At 39.3% G+C, this 18,163-nt stretch overlaps 2 long non-coding RNA genes across 4 annotated transcripts in view; both read right to left on the bottom strand.

The window, feature by feature from the left end:
- LOC106781918 (uncharacterized) overlaps positions 1-3,360 on the bottom strand; it is a 135,986-nt gene extending 132,626 nt beyond the window's left edge. For all 3 annotated transcript variants that reach the window (XR_011428499.1, XR_011428500.1, XR_002801572.2), the window contains exon 1: positions 3,281-3,360. This is a non-coding gene — a long non-coding RNA (uncharacterized lncRNA). The remainder of the gene's footprint in view (positions 1-3,280) is intronic.
- A 1,494-nt stretch (positions 3,361-4,854) lies between these two features.
- On the bottom strand, positions 4,855-11,960 carry LOC138918716 (uncharacterized). The gene is made up of 3 exons (XR_011428417.1): positions 10,508-11,960; positions 8,476-8,683; positions 4,855-5,346 (listed from the first exon to the last, which is right to left on the bottom strand). It is a non-coding gene; the product is annotated as an uncharacterized lncRNA (long non-coding RNA).
- Between the last annotated feature and the right edge of the window lie 6,203 nt (positions 11,961-18,163).

Genomic DNA, 18,163 nt, shown 5'->3' with positions numbered 1-18,163 from the left:
TAGAAAAGGAGACTTATCATATGCTAGAATGAACCTGAATGCTCCATTTATGGGGATCCATCTTTGCCACTTTTAGAATATTTATATACAGGAAGAAGTATGGATATTCAAGCAGAAGAAAACTAAAGGGTTTTTGCTGTTCTACAAAGAGACAGCTGAAATACATTTCAGTCTGACCATTAGGAGATTACTTATATTATATTAGAACTTTAGTTTTGTAGAAGCAGAGAGCAGAGTGGTAGTTGCCAGGGGTGAGGTGGTTGCAGGGGATGGGGAATGGGGAGGAGTTAGTCAAAGGGTTCAAAGTTTCAGTTATGTACAATGCATAAGTTCTGGAGAGCTAAAGTACAGCCTGGTGACTATAGTTAGCAACACTAACTGCATACTTGAAATTTTCTAAGATAGGTCTTAAATGTTCTCACCACAACAAAAAAATAACTTTAGTTTATGATGATGACTTAGCATAAACCTCAATTAGAGCTTGATTGTGAGGATGGTAGAGAAGAGAATTCTGGTTCTAATGGTCCCAAAAGACCTTTTTCTTAATCCAGCATTATCAGTTATAGTCAAGTAAAATGCCCAAAACATGTACACTAACTCACAAAGGAAAAAGTAAGGAAATTGACTTTACTTCTCTTTGTATCTTGCAGGTTAGTTCAATATTACTTCTCATGTTAACAAAAATATTTAAAAAAATTTCTAAAAGAATAATATTGTCTAGAGCTAATCTTCGATATTTATATTTGGAAACTGACTTGACCCCACTCAACTTGCTCCAAAGGAGTCCGGTTCAAGCCACCCATTGGGAAGAAGCCAAAGCACAGCCACCAGCTTCCTGTTGCCTGAATCTTTTATTACATTGGCTCATTAAAACTCCTTGTTTCTATTTGCATTTTACTCTTGGGCAATTTTACAACATAGAATAGTGATAAGCTTGCAGATTGATCCTACTCGTTATGTTTAATGGTAACTGCAATACAGGAGATCATCATATCAGGCCTCTATCTCAAATACACTGCAGTGATTTTAAAATAGAACTGGTACCTTACACTACATAGCCTTGGTACCTGCCCTCCCTGTCTCTCTTTTTTTCAAGAGGCGCTCTGGAAACAAAGCAAAAGGCGTACAGTAAATTTGTAGAAGTCCCCATTTTTAATTAGAATGTATGGTTAAAAGTAGGGAAAGCCTTGCCTGAAAACAAATGTGAGCAGAGAGAGAAGGGGAGAGAATGGATGAATATCATTAAAGGGTTAGCTGATCTTCTGTGGCTGCCCCACACATCCTTGCTCTCAGACATCCATCTTAGTGTGGTCCAAGAGGTCACCCATGTTGTTTCGGGTTGGTCTCCTGCATATTAAGGTTTATATTATAGTTTAACAGAGCCAATGCTTCAGTTTCTGGCATAAGTTACTAATTTTCTTATGCTAATGAAAAACACACATCGGCTCCTTGAAATTCCCAGAAGCAGCATCAGTTTTGCCATTAATTGCAGCACTGTTGGGGCTGTGGAGGGAGAAGGGGAGTGATTACAATAGCAATAGTCGGGACAGAGCTCTTTGCCTCCCCGAGTGGTCCTCTAACTGAAAACATTTGAGACTTGCCCCTCCTGGCCTTGAGTTCTCATGAATTTTAAGAAGTTGGAAGCTCCCAGGAGTGCCAGAGTGTGATGAAATAATGGAAACCTGGCCTAGGAGATATGAGGAAGAAAGTCTGGCTTAAACTTCAAACACCAGCAGAAGGGAATTTGAGACATAACCATTTGATCTTCTGTCTCAACCTGACAAGATAGTCCTCTTCAGGGCCAAACACACTCCTAGTGGCTTCTCCAACAACTGATACCTTATGCATGAGAATATTCTAATGAATCTGACAAGCACAAATGTAATAAATTGGTTTTCCATAAAACCTAATTTTTCAAACAACCAGAGGACTTTGGGATGCTGAAAATTCTCCCTAAACTTTGGGGAAATCACCAGAAGGTTTTTTCTCCCCTGAAACCCATCTCAGGGCTTTCTAATCCTAGTTACCACTGCATAAAAATCAGCTTTGCCCAATAGAATTTGTTCTATGGATAAAAACAGAAAGGTCGCAAAAGAGTTGAAGACCCCGTTACATGCAATACCTCAACTTATGTATATTAAAAACACACATGTTCTGCAGATATTTCACTAGAACTATTTGCCGCAAAGCATGAACCAGGCAGGAAGCCGATGCACAATGAATTGATTTCCAAGTCTTATTTGTGGCTGATTTGAGGTTAGAGAGCATTTCTGTGCTGGGTGGAGTGGTAAAACGAATGTTTATTGTTTAGGATTTAAAAGGCCCATTATCATGCATATTCAGTAAGGTTCTGCCACACAAAACTGAGTGCCAGGACAGCAGGCAACTGATTCAAGTGACAAGAGGTGAGCTGCAACAGCCTTTCCATGTTAATAAAACATGGCCCAGCACTTGAAGGAACCCTAGCACAGTGTGAGAGCAAAGAGAACTTATTAATCAGAACTACCGCTAACTCTGATTATAGGCTTCCCCCAAGTTACGAAATAAGTGGATGCCTTGGCAATAAAGCAATGTTTTATATATTGAATCCTGTATTTCCACTGAATCCTATTATTACTGAAAGTGAGTTTTGATAGAAAAAAATGTCTAATCCCATTAAAAGAGACCATGAGATATCTCCCTATTCAATTGCCCACATTTAACCTTGTAATGTTTAGTTCTGGCTGATGTGGCTGTCCAGAGTCAGGAACAGTGATGTCTGATTCTGGTTTCTCCAGTCACTAGATGTGGGACCTTATGTAAGTCAGTTTCCTTATCTTCCCAAAGGAAGGTGTTGGACTAGACCAGGTCGATGGAACTGTTGGGGAATCATTGACCCCCATGAGTGTTTATGAAAGCTATGGACCCTCTCCTCAAATGTGCAGATGTGCACACATGTACAGAAGACATGTTACATACAATATCAAGAATAAATCAACAGAAACCTATTCAAGAATCCCAGGTTTAAAACCCCTGAACAGACAATCTAGGGTAATTTGAGCTTTAAAACCTCCTATGATTTTGGGTTCTTGACCAGCTTCCACATGGAGATAATGGATTGTAGACATTACTTAGGAACATTCCCAGGCTCTATCCTTGACTGACCAAGATAGATGTTTTCCCCATTCATCATGTCAGCTGCCTCTACAGAGCATGGGCAGGGAGAGATTTTGCCTTAAGTAACACAGATTCTAGTACATCAAGTATCAATCTGTACCGCCATGAAATAAGGAACACTTACCCATATGAATAGATCAGGACTTCAAAGGATGTAAGTGCAGGCGGGGGACATTCAATAAAGGCCTGTGAAGTGATGTCACTATGGAGTGATGTCACAGAGGCTCTAGAGGTAGTAGCACAGTGTTATACTGTGCCACCTTCTATCTCCGTATGATGTCTGTGCTGGTCTACCCTGCAGAGTTCTTGCTATCACCATTTTGAAACTTAGTAACAAAACATTTGACATTACACCTGAAAATAATTACTCTTTCACTTTTTAAAACTTTCAAGTAATATATGTTAAAACCCTCACGCTTATCCCTGACACTCCCCTCATCTCTGATACCATAATTCTTACCCTCAATTTACCCTTAGGTAAAGGGTATCACCACCTACCATAGGTGAGGATTGGGGGAAATAGAGAGAGAGTGAGAGTCAGGGCCAAGATGAGGCTTGAGTGGAATGAGGGTCAGGGATAGACTGGTATTTGTAGCTAAGGACTTTTTATTTCAAGGTCACTGAATCCAGTTTTCCCTCACTCCTCTTACCGAAATTTGAATCCCAAGAAGTGGTTTTTGGTCTCTGTAAAGTCCATCTATGTGTAGAGGGAACTTTACCAAACAAAAAGGAACCATGAGGAAATCAACCCAGAACTACTCTGGGAAGTTTAACAAGCCTAGTAATGATACACCAAAGAAGGTAAAGTGGTAAAGACTGAGTCGACGTGTCTGCCCATCACTGGAGCACTGAACTTAGTGCCAGCATTGATGTCACCAACCAAGTGACAGAGCAACATTATTGCAGTGGGAAAAGATATCTACAATGCATAAAACTAAATATATCCAGAGTTTACAAAGATTTCTACAAGTCAATAGGAAAAACACAGACAACTCAACGGAAAAACGAGTAAGAGAATTGACCCACTTCAAAAAGAAGATATCCAATGGCTGATAAATATAAGAAAAAGTACATAATCTCATTAGTCATCATGGAAATGCAAATTCAGATCTAAGTAAATACCGCTATCCACTATGAGACAAACATGGAAAAAGACTGACAAGACCAAATGTAGTAAAGATGTGAGGCAACTGGAGCTTTCATACATTGCTGGTAGAAAAGCTGCTGGTAGAAAAGCTGAAAATATCTTTGGACCCAGCAATTTCACTCATAGGTCTGTACTCAGATGAATTGCACACACATGTACAGCAAAATCATTTACAAAAGAATGTTAATAGTAGCATTAGTCATAACAGCCTCGAACTAGAAACAACCCAAATGTTCATCAATAGTGGAATGAATAAACATGATGGTGTATTCGCACCATGCCATAGCAAATGACAAACTACGCTTACATGCAACAAAACCAGTGAATTTCAGAAATGTTACGTTGGGTAAAGGAGCCAGACATAAAGAATATAACTGGGAATCCATTTATATGAATTTCAAAAGTAGGCAAAACTAACCTGTGATTTTAGAATTTGAGGTGTGGTTACCTTTGGGGACAATGGAAGGGACAGTGATTGAGAGGGGATTCAAGAGAGGGTGCTTCTGTGATTTTCCTATTTTTTGACAAGAGTGATGGTTTCACACATGGAATCATTTTGTGATCATTTATTTGAACTCCAACGGGTTGAAATCTTGATTTCTCATTTACAAACTGTATGAGTTTGTACATTTTTTGTAATTTCTCTGAGCCTCAGTTTCTTCATCTTTAAAATGAACATAATAATACTTATCAGCTTTGCATTACTAAATAGGAAAATTTGTGAAAATTGTTTAGCGCAGTAAATGTTTGCTGATCTAGTCAATCCCTCAGTTTAGAAATGAACAAACCAAGAGACAGAGAAGTGATGTATCTCTTTCAGGATCCCTCAGCTAGCCCATTGCCGGGGCCGGAGTTTAAGCTTATATTGGACGGAACTCATAGGCAAGGGCAGCTACTGTATTGTGAACTGAAAGTGAAAGGAAGACACCCTTTGGGCCTTTTCATTTGCTTCTGCCATGTGTGTCAAGAACACAAGACAGAAATTTCTTCTTCACTCCGATCCCGGCTATAGCTACAACTCTGCCAGTGTCTGCAGAGCAACTCTGGAAAAAAGATAAAATAAATCAAGTAAATAATTGAACTCAACAGATATTTACTGAGCACATACTATATGCCAGGCACCATTCTACACCTTAGAATTCATCACTAAACAAGAGACAAAATATCTGTCTTCCCATTTATACTAGCAGATGGAGGGCAGAAAGGGAAGGACTTGGACAGGGACAATTAACATGATTAGAAGACGTATATTGTGTTTGAAGGTAATAAGCGTCTGTTGTAAAATGTAGGTTTTATTGTTAGTCAGATAGGATGAGGCCAACAGATCAGGGGATGACTCTCATTGAAAAGACAGTTGTTGGGGCCAGCCCGGTGGCGCAGCGGTTAAGTGTGCACATTCCGCTTTGGCAGCCTGGGGTTCACCGGTTCGGATCCCAGGCGCAGACTTGGCACTGCGTGACAAACCATGCTGCGGTAGGCGTCCCACATATGAAATGGAGGAAGATGGTCACGGATGTTAGCTCAGGGCCAGTCTTCCTCAGAAAAAGGAGGAAGATTGGCAGATGTTAGCTCAGGGCTAATCTTCCTCGAAAAAAAAAAGAAAAAGAAAAGACAGTTGTTATATTCACAAGTCCCAAGAGGAAGGGGCACATCACACCACAGGGGGTCACGTGGGGTAAGTACCAGGGTAGATCAGGAGGCAGAAGAAACAAAGAGAAAATGTGGGCAAGAGCCTTTATTATAGTTTCCTCAAGAAGGACAGGTGAGGCAGGGTAAGCAGGCTCAGGATTGGCTAATTCGAATAATTTCAGCAGGCTGTGGGCTGAGGATACCTGGGCTTGGATTGATTAGGGAGGGGAATATTGTCCCAGAGACGGTAGTTGGGCAAATGGGCTCTGAATTGGTTGGTTTGCATATGAAAGTTACGCTCACAGGCCAGTCATTTACTATATCTGGGAAGTGGCTAGCCCTGGGAAAGGCAGTCTCTCCAGGGTCAGCAAGGCCAGATGTCAAAGCATCAGAAATATGTAGTTTACTAGAGTGCTCTGAAAACCAAAGAGGCAGGGGGTGGGAAATAGAATGAGGAGCTAATAACCATCCCCAAATTTAGATTACTTGCCAAATAAATCACCAAGTGGACTTCTGAATTTTTGTTGGACTAGCTTTATAAGTTTCCTTTTGCTTTTTCATTTTAGTCCTTAGCTGTTCATGCAGAATTGACTCTCCCATGCAGGAGAAAACGTCCTGCATTTGAAAATTAAGCCCCATTTTGTGACTAAGCACAACACTATAAAACAAAATAAGAAATGGGGGGTTGTGTTATCTACGTATTTGTGAAGCATGGAAGCCACTCAGCCAGAAATAAGCTTTAAGCCGTCATTCTGCCAGAACAGCTGCTTACTTCATGCTTACGTTCTCCGCACTCAAATATTAATCTCACGGTCAGGTCACCTGACCTAAAGAATCCACATGTAACCAGAACTCTATGAATTTATAGCATGAAGATGACAGAACAATTGAATGTTATGTACAGTTCACTATACATGGTTCTAAATAACAGACAGTGAAGGCTATACAGTGATTCTGGCACCAATCTCTACTCTCTCCTCACTGTGAAATGATTATCTTTAATCAGTGTGGTTAAGAGAATAGTTCTGATCTAGGTCTGTGCTTAGTCCTCTTCACTGTCAATCACCAAGAAATATTAGCTTCTGGGTGGTGTTGGCAGGGAGAACTTGGTGGGTACAGGAAAGCAGAATGGGGGCAATTAAAAGTTGGCGAAGCAATAAGTGAGAGTTATAAATGATTAATCCAAGAAATAAATGACAAGAAGGAAAAAGCTTATGCAAACATTTTAAAAACATTGCTATTTTGCACATAATCAAGGCAATCACAACTTGTTCTAAGCACATAACACTTCTGAAAAGACATCAGCAGAGACTGGGGAGTTTTGAGAGGCCCCAGAGTGGTTAATGGGGGAATTAGCACAATTCAGAAAAGACATTAATTAGGTCAATCTGCAGTTTTCGAAAAACTTTAGCACCTCTCCAACATTATTAGTGAATTAATGACTCCTGTTACTGAACAATAGACAAAGATTAAGACAAAAATTTGGGTTGTTCAAAGCTAGCTTTAAAAGAGAAGTTCAAAGAGAGGGCTAACAAAGTTGGAAAACTACAATAAGAATTAATGGAAGTGTGTTTGTGAATTACAAAAACAGACATATACAAAATAATGAATTTTTTATAAAGAATTCCCTAAAACAAATCTTACAACTAAAAGGAAAAGAATGCCCAGTGATATTATTGTCCCTAAAAAGAAGGATTGTGTAACTTCTCCATAAAGAAATTTTAACTTGTATAGAGAGTATGAATTTGCTCAGAAACACTTGGAAACAAGAAGCATCCTGATAATTTGTTGATCTGAAATTTAATGAATTCTACCACCAAGTTCCCCTCATCAGGGTAGGGTGTCATATTTTAGCAGCCTCTCCTTTGAGCGTTACAGAATCCAAGGAGCTTACGTAATGCCTCAGAACAGGGAAAGGGTATGTCTCTTAATTTCACGGTGGTTCCCACGGTGGCTGCTTCTTCTACTACTTATAGTTGTAGCCACTGGTCCTCCACTATCTGTTAAACAATGCTGCTCCAGAAAGGGCAGAGCTGTCCTTCCCAGCAGTCCCCACTAATGACCACCGAAAGCCTTGTAGGAATCCTACAATATCATTCTATCCAGCCTCAGGAAGTAAGTGCAGAACTGTTACCAGATAGTATAATGTTTTGCAATCTGTATGTTGCAAATAACACTCAATTTCTTGTACAGATACCTGGGATTATATGATTCAAAATGCTAGTTGTTTCAAAACACAGGATACCATAATCACCAAATTCTTCCAAATTTGAATGATCATTCAAATTCCTGTTGTTACGCAACAATGAAACAAATATCAAGACTTTATGCTCACTTTTCTATGGAAAAACCAATGCCTTTGGCATATTTTGCTAATCAGTTTAGCATGTGTTGCATACACTCTCCCTTACAATAACATAAAAATCAGAATTCATTGTCAAGAACTAAAGCTTCTGCCTCCACACAAAGAATTCCCGACTGTTTTGTGCGTAGTGTGGCTGAAAAAAAGTAATGATTACTTTCCAGAATAAACATCAAGTTACCATTAAAGGTATCCTTTATGAATGATAAATCGCATTGACTGTCTTGAATTCCCCAGGATGGTTTTCCACTTCTATTTTAAGATTTGCTATGTGGGATTCCACACAGTTAAATCAATCAATCACAGAGTTTCATCCTCTTTAGCACATGGATCAGGAAGTCTTCTAATATGAAAATTTCCAGTGGAAGTGACATAACACGATCTGGAATCTGTAGAGAGAAAGAGATGAGGGCAAAGATATTTGATCATGTTCTCCCAGATTTATAGACAAGATTGCAGTGATGGAGATTGGACAAAAGATTCCGAACTTCTTTCCAGGAACATAATTAAAGCGTTTGGTTCCTTTTTAGCAGAGAAACTAAAAGAGATTTATGATCAACAGAAATTTTAGAGGCACCTTTAGTGGTAATTGTGGCACTTCTCAAGAGCAAGGGCTTTGTCATCAAGTTCTGTGAAGTTCTGCTTTATAGGTTACATTGTTCTTGAATATTAGGCAATTAATGCCTCCGTGCTTCCTTGCACTTGAACTTGACTATGCCAATCCCAACACTGTGAGATGAAGTATTAGAAACAAGAAATAATTGTTTTTGATCACTTCAATGACTAGTCTCATATGAATGTTGAAATAAGCCCCGCAAATTTATCAATTTGTCAAAGCATCTTGCTTGATTTTGCTCACTCCAGACACCAAAAGATTGAATTATGTAGTCAGGTAGGTACAACGACTCAGGACTCACAAGTAACGATCCCTGAAGGGTGTTGAATCCTAATTTAGGATTGTATGAAGAAGACGAAAGGACTTCCTGAAAATGACTAAACCACATCAGTATGAGAATTTGATTCCATTTACTTCACACACTTGTGTACAATAAACTATAAAAAAGAAATAATGATTTTGGAATCAATCTCCAGTTCTGCCTCACTATGGAACTGATGATAATCTTTAACCAGAGTGATTAAGATGATAGTTCTGGTCCAATCTGGATCCTCGTTAGAGCCTTGCATTGCCCTGGCCCTACATTTTTTGATATGTGCTAGTCTGATGGTTTAGTCAATTCTTGAGAGTGACAAAATAATGCTGAAACCTCTATGCCTGGGGCAAGCAGCATTAAAAATTCCCTCACTTAAACAGAGATTCATAAAAAGGTAGGTGAAACAAAAAGAGGGAGAGGGAAGAACCTGGGTCCTCATGCGACACACCAAGGAGTCTCCAGGCCTGCAAATCACTGACCTTGAACTTGGTTCTCTCACTCCTCATCTCTGCTCTAAGGGCAGTAGAAGTCACAAGTGATAAGAAAGGGGCCTTACATTTTTACAGTATCTCAAAATTTTTATCTTGTTCTTGCCAAATACTGCTGTGGAATCTCTCTTCTCTGTGCAAGGGCAGCATTCTTCTTAAGCCATTAACAATGGAAATATTCAAATCTCTTGGGTTAAAAAAAAACTCCACCATACTTTCTATGGAATGCTAATAAGCATCATCCCCACAATAGCAGGGGCCCCAGGAATTCCCAGTGGATCACTTCTCACCCAAAACTGTGAGGGTTACAACATCACAGACTCAAAAGCCTATGGACTATTTCATATTCTGCAAAGCATCCTCATGGTTGGAAATCCAAAATTATTGGATTTCTTTTAATCTGTAAAATTAGACAGCTGTAGGAGGACCACATTCTTGCTTTATTTGTATCCCGGGCCTATCACAGATTCCATTTTCTCTTTTTTGACTGGAATTAATACCAGTAGCTTCTGAAACACCAGATGTTCCTGATAACATTTTTTTCTGACAGCCAGTTATCATAATGATATGAACCTATCTAAAGTCTATCTATGAATTTGTCCTCTGTCAACTACAAAACTAAGGAATCACTGAAGTGAGGTAACACATCTGAGTTCTAGAAATCAGTACCTGATTGAAGCATTAAAGGATCCAGGAGTGATAACTGGGCATCTGCAGTATTCACATCCACAATCGGGCAAGAGTCATTATTGAAGACTAATCCCTCTGACAAAACAGTGAGGAGCTTTCTTACCTCTCTGTGCTGGGTTGGGGGCTGCTGATGTGCCTTAGATGGTTATCATACAGCTAGCCAGTTCAAGGACTCCTTGTTGATTCAAGCTCTCATCATCATATTAGACATTTGAAATTTTCAAGGAGAAATGGACAAAAGAAGAAAAAAAAACTAATGTGTGATGACTATTTGCCATGTGCCAGGCACTTTGCTAAGCTTTTTACAAACATTATGCCATTTGATCCTGCTACAAACCTATGAAAGGGGTGACGTTCAGAATACTCCACAATAATTACAGACTGGGACTGACAAATTAACTTAATGGACACTTAACCTGTCCATACCCCTCCAGTCATTGTGCAATATCGTGTATACTGGCTGAATATTAAATCACATTGTACAGATGAGAAAACTGAGGCTTAGAGAAACTAAGCAACCTGCCCAAGACATACAGCTAGGAAATGCCAGAGCCAGGATTTGAACACAGATCTGCTTCATTCTAAAGCTTGGGATCCTCTTCGTTTTACTATGTCATGCTTCCTCCTGTTAGAGTGACCAGTTTCACACCAAGAGGCTCTGTGACCATTAAGATTCTGGATGACAAACCATGCTGAACACTCACAACATCACCTGTGTGAGCACTGTGTCTTTTATCTTTTGTATATTGCCTTCCTGAAAAACATTTTCAAGGTCTCCATATTCTTTACACTCTAAACTTCCAGGCTCTGACCTCACAACTTCATAATCCACTGTAAACGCCACTGGCCCCATAGATCTTATACTCCAATCACTCTCGGCACCTAATTATTCCCCAAATATACTTGGACTTACCTTCTATCTTGCCTTTGCTCACGCTCTGCCCAAGTCAGAAATGTCTTCCAGCCTTTACCACCAGTGGAAATCCAGTTCTCTTTCAGCGGTGAATTAAAAGTTACCTCCTATACTAGGCAGTTAATTTGCTTGCCCCACTCACAATCCCTGCAAGGGGCAACTCAGTGAGCCATGCAATCCCAACCTTTCTGCACACTCATGGTCCTCAGCAATGGCTGCCCTAAGGCCAGCTTGTCCATCAGCTGGTTAGCAACCAATCAGGTTCCTTCCTAAATATAGAGATGTGGTCAAATAGTGCTGCATACTAGACCCAAAAGGTCTCGTCAAGCTAGGGCTGGGAACACTGGAGGGCCAAGCGAAAATAGAGAAAACCAGCAGGAACAGAGGGGGACAAAGAAGAGCAGAGATAAGAGGTATCAGAGACTACTTCTGCCTCAGTTATCTGTCTTAGGCCCCATTCCCCATGAGGCCTGGGGGGTATTTTCATTTCATCTGATCCTCATATTCTTTCAACAATTCCTCATTTACCTGAGTTAGGAGTAGGTCTTGCATGGGTCTCTTCCCCTGGAAAATTGAGTCTCGCCTAGAGATCAGATTTCTCTGCTCATGTTCAAGATTTAATATCTTCCTGGTTAGCATTCACTAAGGTTTTTATTTATACTTCAATGTTGGCACTTTTATCTCACTTTCAATCAATGTTAATTATGTGTATATCTGTCTGCTCACTTTTCCTCCAGACCAAGTCCGTTCGTCTTTCTCTCCTTTAGCACCTAGTAGAATCTGGCACATACTAGTTTTTTAACAAATGTTTATTGAGTTGTGTAACGCTTGCTGATCTCAGTAACCATATCATTAGTTGGGCTTTGTGAAACTGCATTATCGACATGTCACAAAAGGTTTTACCATCCCTACCACCCCCACGCATGGGGTATCTGCTCCTAAAACTGACAAAGAAGGCAAGGGAAGCAGAGATGTTTAGCTGACCACCCCTCATTTGTGCTCCCTTCTACAGCGTATAGTTGTTGCTGTTAAACGGCTTCCCAAACAGGAACCATACTTCCCAGGCCCCTTTACATAGGTAATGTATAGTTCTTCCCCATAGAATGTGACAGAAGCCCCTTCCAGACCAAAGTGAATATTAAGTGATTGTGAGGACCATACGAGATGGAAGGAGCCTCGGTCCCTGAATAATTCCACAGAAGGCTGCTGACCAGGAAAACTTTCAATGAAACGACAGGAGTAGGAAGTAAGCTTTTATTGGGTTAATTTACCAGAATTTCAGAGCTTATCTGTTATAGCAACTGGTGTCAATTAAACAACTAAAGAAGAGCACTGCCCCATTTTCTCTTTAAAGTTGGAATATTCCATTTCTTCTAGTCTTTGGCTGTCTCTTATGCTATTGATTTAATTGATTAATTGACTGACAAAGTTTCTTCACCACAGTTTTTTAATCTTTACATTGATTTCTATATATTCCTGTATTATATTTTCTTGATGTTTACCAAGGTGTCTTAAGGGAAGGTGAGAGGTGCAGGGTAAGATATGGAGCCAATGACTCCTCTAAATTTGATTCAACTCCTGGGGGCCTTCACTGGCATGTGGACAATTAAGATTACCTGACTCAAGGTGATGTGGATACTAACACAGTTTCTGGAAGTCAGCCTGATGGAAACAAACCTTCATCTTATGAAATCTGCAAACTGCATCCTCGATTCATCAAACAAAATGCAGATGTTGCCTTCTTTTGTTTTTTAAGTCATTAATGTGTTGATTTTGACTCAACCAACAAGGCCTCACTGAAGAGTTTCATCATGCACTTCATTTACAGGGCAATCCTACAATATACCATTGAAAACAATTTACAAAATTGCGGTTTCTTTTTTTTGAGGAAGATTAGCCCTGAGCTAACTACTGCCAATCCTCCTCTTTTTTGCTGAGGAAGCCTGGCCCTGAGCTAACATCCATGCCCATCTTCCTCTATTTTATATGTGGGACACCTACCACAGCATGGTGTGCCAAGCGGTACCATGTCCACACCCGGTATCCAAACCAGCAAACCCCAGGCGGCTGAGAAGCGGAAAGTGCGAAATTAACCGCTGCGCCACCTGGCCGGCCCCCAAAATTGCGGTTTTTAAGACAGATGGTGTTGATCTGTAATGTAAGTAGTAAGTAGCAGAGCCCTTGTCTTGGTGAAACCAGTTTCTGTGAAATTTAAATGTTTAAATGATGATTAAGGTGCTGCAGAGAAGCATGCTTTGGATAAACTCTCAAGTTCATCAGATGCTTTCCATGAAAGCATATGTCTGGATCCCACAGAGTGTACTTTGGTTCAGGGCTCTTATTTGGTTTGCAGTTAAGCCACAAAGAATGGATCTTACCTTACTAACCTAAAGAAATTCATTCATGGACATCTGGCTCTATAATATGCCTCAACATGACCCAAAGTCATGATTTTAAGCACTAAGTTGCCTTAGTTTCTCAGATGAGGGCTATATTCAAATGTTTTCTGGTAACACTTGAGTGTAGTAGTAATAATTAACATTTATTAAGCCATGACTAGATGACAGACTTTGTGTTAAGCACTTTCCATTCATTATCTCTCTAATCCTCACAACAACTGGATGAAAGTGTCCTGTGATCAGTGCCAATTCAGAGTTGAGAAAAGTAAGGCTTACAGAGATAAATAACTTGCCCAAGGTCACAGTAACAAGTCAGAACTAGAACCACAGACCAGAACGAAGGCATTCTAAATCCAGTGCTTGTACTTTCTTCTTTAAAAATAGCATTTTATTAACATATAAGCAGTACATGTCTGATATGAAAAATTTTAAATACGGATAAGCATACACGAAAAAATTAAAATATTATGGTCCTACTACTCAGAAATCACCATTTTAACACCTTAATACTCCCAGATCTCAGTCTATATGCACATATTTATTTTTATCAAAATGAGATCATACTGTCACCTAATTCTAAAATCTACTTTTTCATTCAACAAATAATTCAGTAAATTTTCTTTTTATCTAATTCTGAGACCATATTCAAATTTTCCCAGTGACCCAACAATATCCTTTACAGTTGATTTGTTTAAATAAATATCTAGTCCAGGACCACATACGGTACTGCATATGTTTATATGTCTAAGATTCTTTTAATGCACAGTTCTTTTTTTCTTAATGACATCAATTTGTTGAAGAGACTAGGCCAGCTGTCCTATATAAAATCCCATATTCTGGATTTGCCTCATGGTACCATTTAGCTTGTTGCTTTATCCCTTGTTAGTTGTGAATGAGAGATCAGAGATGGCAATAAGAGTTGGAATTCCAACCCATGACCAATTAGGAATGTGTCTTCACATAAGATATTCACCTTTATTGAGCCCCAGTTTTCTATTCATAGGGGATTGTGAGGATTAAATGTGATGTAAAATGCTTAATAGAGAGTTTCGTGTCTGGCACATTGCTCAAACTCAACAAACATTAGCTAGTAATAGAGGGCAGTCACACTAGGGTAGTACATAGTAAAACAGAATTTGTTTTATTTAATCAGTAACATTTGATGATTGATTGGATATGGGTAGAAAGAGAGCCTCCAATGAATATTAACCCTTTCAATAATCTGTTTGCTTAAGGCAGGCGCTTAGTTTTTAAATTAATTTCACAATTAATCATTATGTATAGAACCACATCTCAAATTTTAAAAACATACACGTTTAAAGAAATGCAAGAGTAGGGAGCACCTGCTGGATTGTTGCCTTCTGCTCTTCTCTAGAATCTGCCTGCCGTATTCACGGGTTGGGACCCCAGGAGGCATGTCTACACTGCCCAAACCTGGCCACAGCTGACTGGCTGAAGAGCAGATTCCTAGCCAGTCAGATTATCTCTCTTGAGAGTATGGAATTGGGACTAAGGAATTCCAGGATTGCCTTGGCCAGTCTGATGGATGGAGAAGATGTTATAACTCAGGAGCTCTGGGTCAGCCATCTTCTGCCACATATTTAGAGTAGCAGCTAAAACTATTCGCAGAAATGGAAGAATAAGGCAAATCTCCTGAAAGAAGGAAAGACTAGAGATGAAGAAAACTTCCTAATTTTCCAATCCACTTCTATTTTTCTGTTTCTAGTATCTTCTTACATTTTAGGGTCTATGAGATGTCCCTGAATCCTTATAATAATGCACTCTTCTTATTTTATGATTCTTGCTACTTATAATACTTATAACCAAATACAGCAGTAAATGTCCGTGAGACCATTGGAGAGATATATACATGTGGATAGACAGACAGATAGATAGATAGATAGATAGATAGACACACACACACACGAGCACATTTCATTCTTTACTTTGATAATACATGGTTAGGACTACAATGTCCTTTACAATCCTATTTAAAGGATTATCATATTTTCAGCTTTTGGCTAGCAAAGAGTCAGAAAATGAAGATGATGTTTATTTCAAAAGAATATTTAAATTGACACAAATTTTCATTAGCAAAAAAGATAGTTTTATGTGACATATAAAAAGAGCCAATCTATAGAAAGATGTTCCACGATACAAGACACCGCTCAAGCACTAAGAAAGATAAAAATGCCAGTGCTTAATATGGTAGAGTGATGCCTACTAATAAACCTTTTTTAAAATGATTAGAGAATATTAACATCTAATGAGTAGTAATTGAGGCCAAGCACAAAGTTTTATGTTTCTTAAAAGAAGCAGAATGGTAATACTTCCAGGAAGGCAAATATCAGAATATCAAAGTGATATTTTTCACTGAGTATATAACTCAGATGAAAAAGCAAAATAGCATCAAAAAGTTATTGACTTGGAGATTCCTGGGATGAAAATGTTTCTACGTGAGCATACATCTATACACTCTCAAAATTTGAGAGCTAATTCACTTCATCTTGTCAATCAAAGTATTATTCATTGTAGAGTGCTCGTGAAGGGGAGCCTGTGGAAAGAAAGGAGATTTTCAGGCATGATGGATCTAATGCTTATGTAAAAGATGCTGCTAGACTGCTACAATTTAATATCAATCCCAAAAGCCTTTCGGGAGTTTGAGAATTAACCTTTTGAAAAGTTATTTGAAGGTTTATACTTTTGGATAAAGCGTTTTGTAGATATATGAGAAGAGGTACTGCCCAAATTCAGGAAAGAAATTTTCAGCAAAGCCACTCACACAATTACTGCTTCTCAACTTCTTTCCTCCAAATGTGATTCCTCCAAATGTTCATTGTATCATGTAGTAGATATGCCCGCCAAAATAATTATGAACAAGAGTAATTCAGTGTGTATGTTCAATTAAAAAACATGTATCAAGTATCTACAATGTACCAGAGAAATGTTCAAGGCACTGGGGTTGCAGAAAGAAACAAAAGAAATTAAATCTTTGTTCTCAGAGAGTTTATATGTGAGCGCAGGAAGAGCAGGCGTGTGAGGGAAAGGATGAATACATACATACTCAGGTAGTGATACGAACTGTGAGAAAAAGAGGCAAAGGAAAGCAGACAGAGAGAGATGTGGAAGGAGAAAGTGCTATTGTGGCTACAGTAGTCAGAAAAGCCCTCCAGGAGGAGGTAGCGTTTGAGCAGAGATGTGACAGCTGAGTAAATGAATCATGTGCCTGTCTGGAGGAAAAGTTTTTCAGGTGGAGTGAACAGCAAACGTGCAGGCCCTAAAGTGGAAACATTCCTGTCATGTTTTAGGAAAAGTAAAGGCAAACATGGCTATGGTTGAGCACGCAGTGGGGAGAGTGAAGACACTGAGGTCAGAGAAGTATATGAGGAACAAATGATGGTAGTTTTAAATGTGTTTGTAAATTCTACGATACCCCTCCCTTCAAAACAAACAGCCTAGTTCTTCTCCCTTTAAATATGGGCCAGATTTAATGACTTGGTTCTAATCAATAGAACGTGACAAAAGGGATGTTATGTGACTCCTCAGGCTAAATCATAAAATGGACAGCTTGCACCTGCCTTCTCTCTTGGGTCACTCATTCTGGAGAAAACCACATACCATATTGTGAAAACACTCAAGCAGCCTAAAGAGAAACGTACATGGGGAGGAACGGAGGCCTGTCACCAAGAGCCAGCCTAACATGCCAGGCGTGAGAGTGAACTTTCTCAGACGCAGGTCTTCCATCCTCAGTCAAGCTCTGAGATGACTGTGGCCCCAGCCAACATCTTCCAACACCTTAACTGCAACCTCAAGAAAGGCTCCAAGCCAGAACCGCCCAGCTAAGATGCTCTCTATTTCCCGACCCACAGAAACTGTGAGAGATAATAAATTTTTATTTTTTGTCTGAAGCCATTAAGTTTTGAGATAATTTGTTATGCAGCAATAGAAAACTAATACATAGATAATATAGGGGCTAGGAGGCAATAATAAGGACAATAAGTTTTATTCTAAATGATACATGGAGGCACTGGAGTGTTTAATACAGAAAAGGTACATGATCTGAATTTTTAAAAACATCACCCTGGCTGCTCTGTGAATATGCTGTAGAGGGAAGTGATGGACAGAGACAACTGCAGGAGTCCAGATTAGGGAATATGTTGACTTATATCAGAGCAGTAGCAATTCAGAAAGTGAAGAGGTATTTAAATCTCAGATAAATTTGAAAATAGAGAGCTGACAGGATTTATTAATACAATGGGTGTGGTGTGTGAGACAAAGAAATGGGTTAAGTGTGACTCCAAGGTTTTCGGCCTGAACATCCATAAAAATTAAAGTGGGACTTATTGGAATGGGGTAACTGGGAGGGTATAACAAGTTTGTCAGGGTTTTTTTATAATATTAAAATTTAAATGCATATTAAACATCAAGTGGATATGTTAAGAAGGCA

This window comes from Equus caballus, chromosome 18, assembly GCF_041296265.1.
Source record: "Equus caballus isolate H_3958 breed thoroughbred chromosome 18, TB-T2T, whole genome shotgun sequence".
Classification (NCBI taxonomy): domain Eukaryota; kingdom Metazoa; phylum Chordata; class Mammalia; order Perissodactyla; family Equidae; genus Equus; species Equus caballus.
The sequence above is the reverse complement of the archived record's forward strand: the minus strand, read 5'-3'. Positions and strand labels throughout refer to the sequence as shown.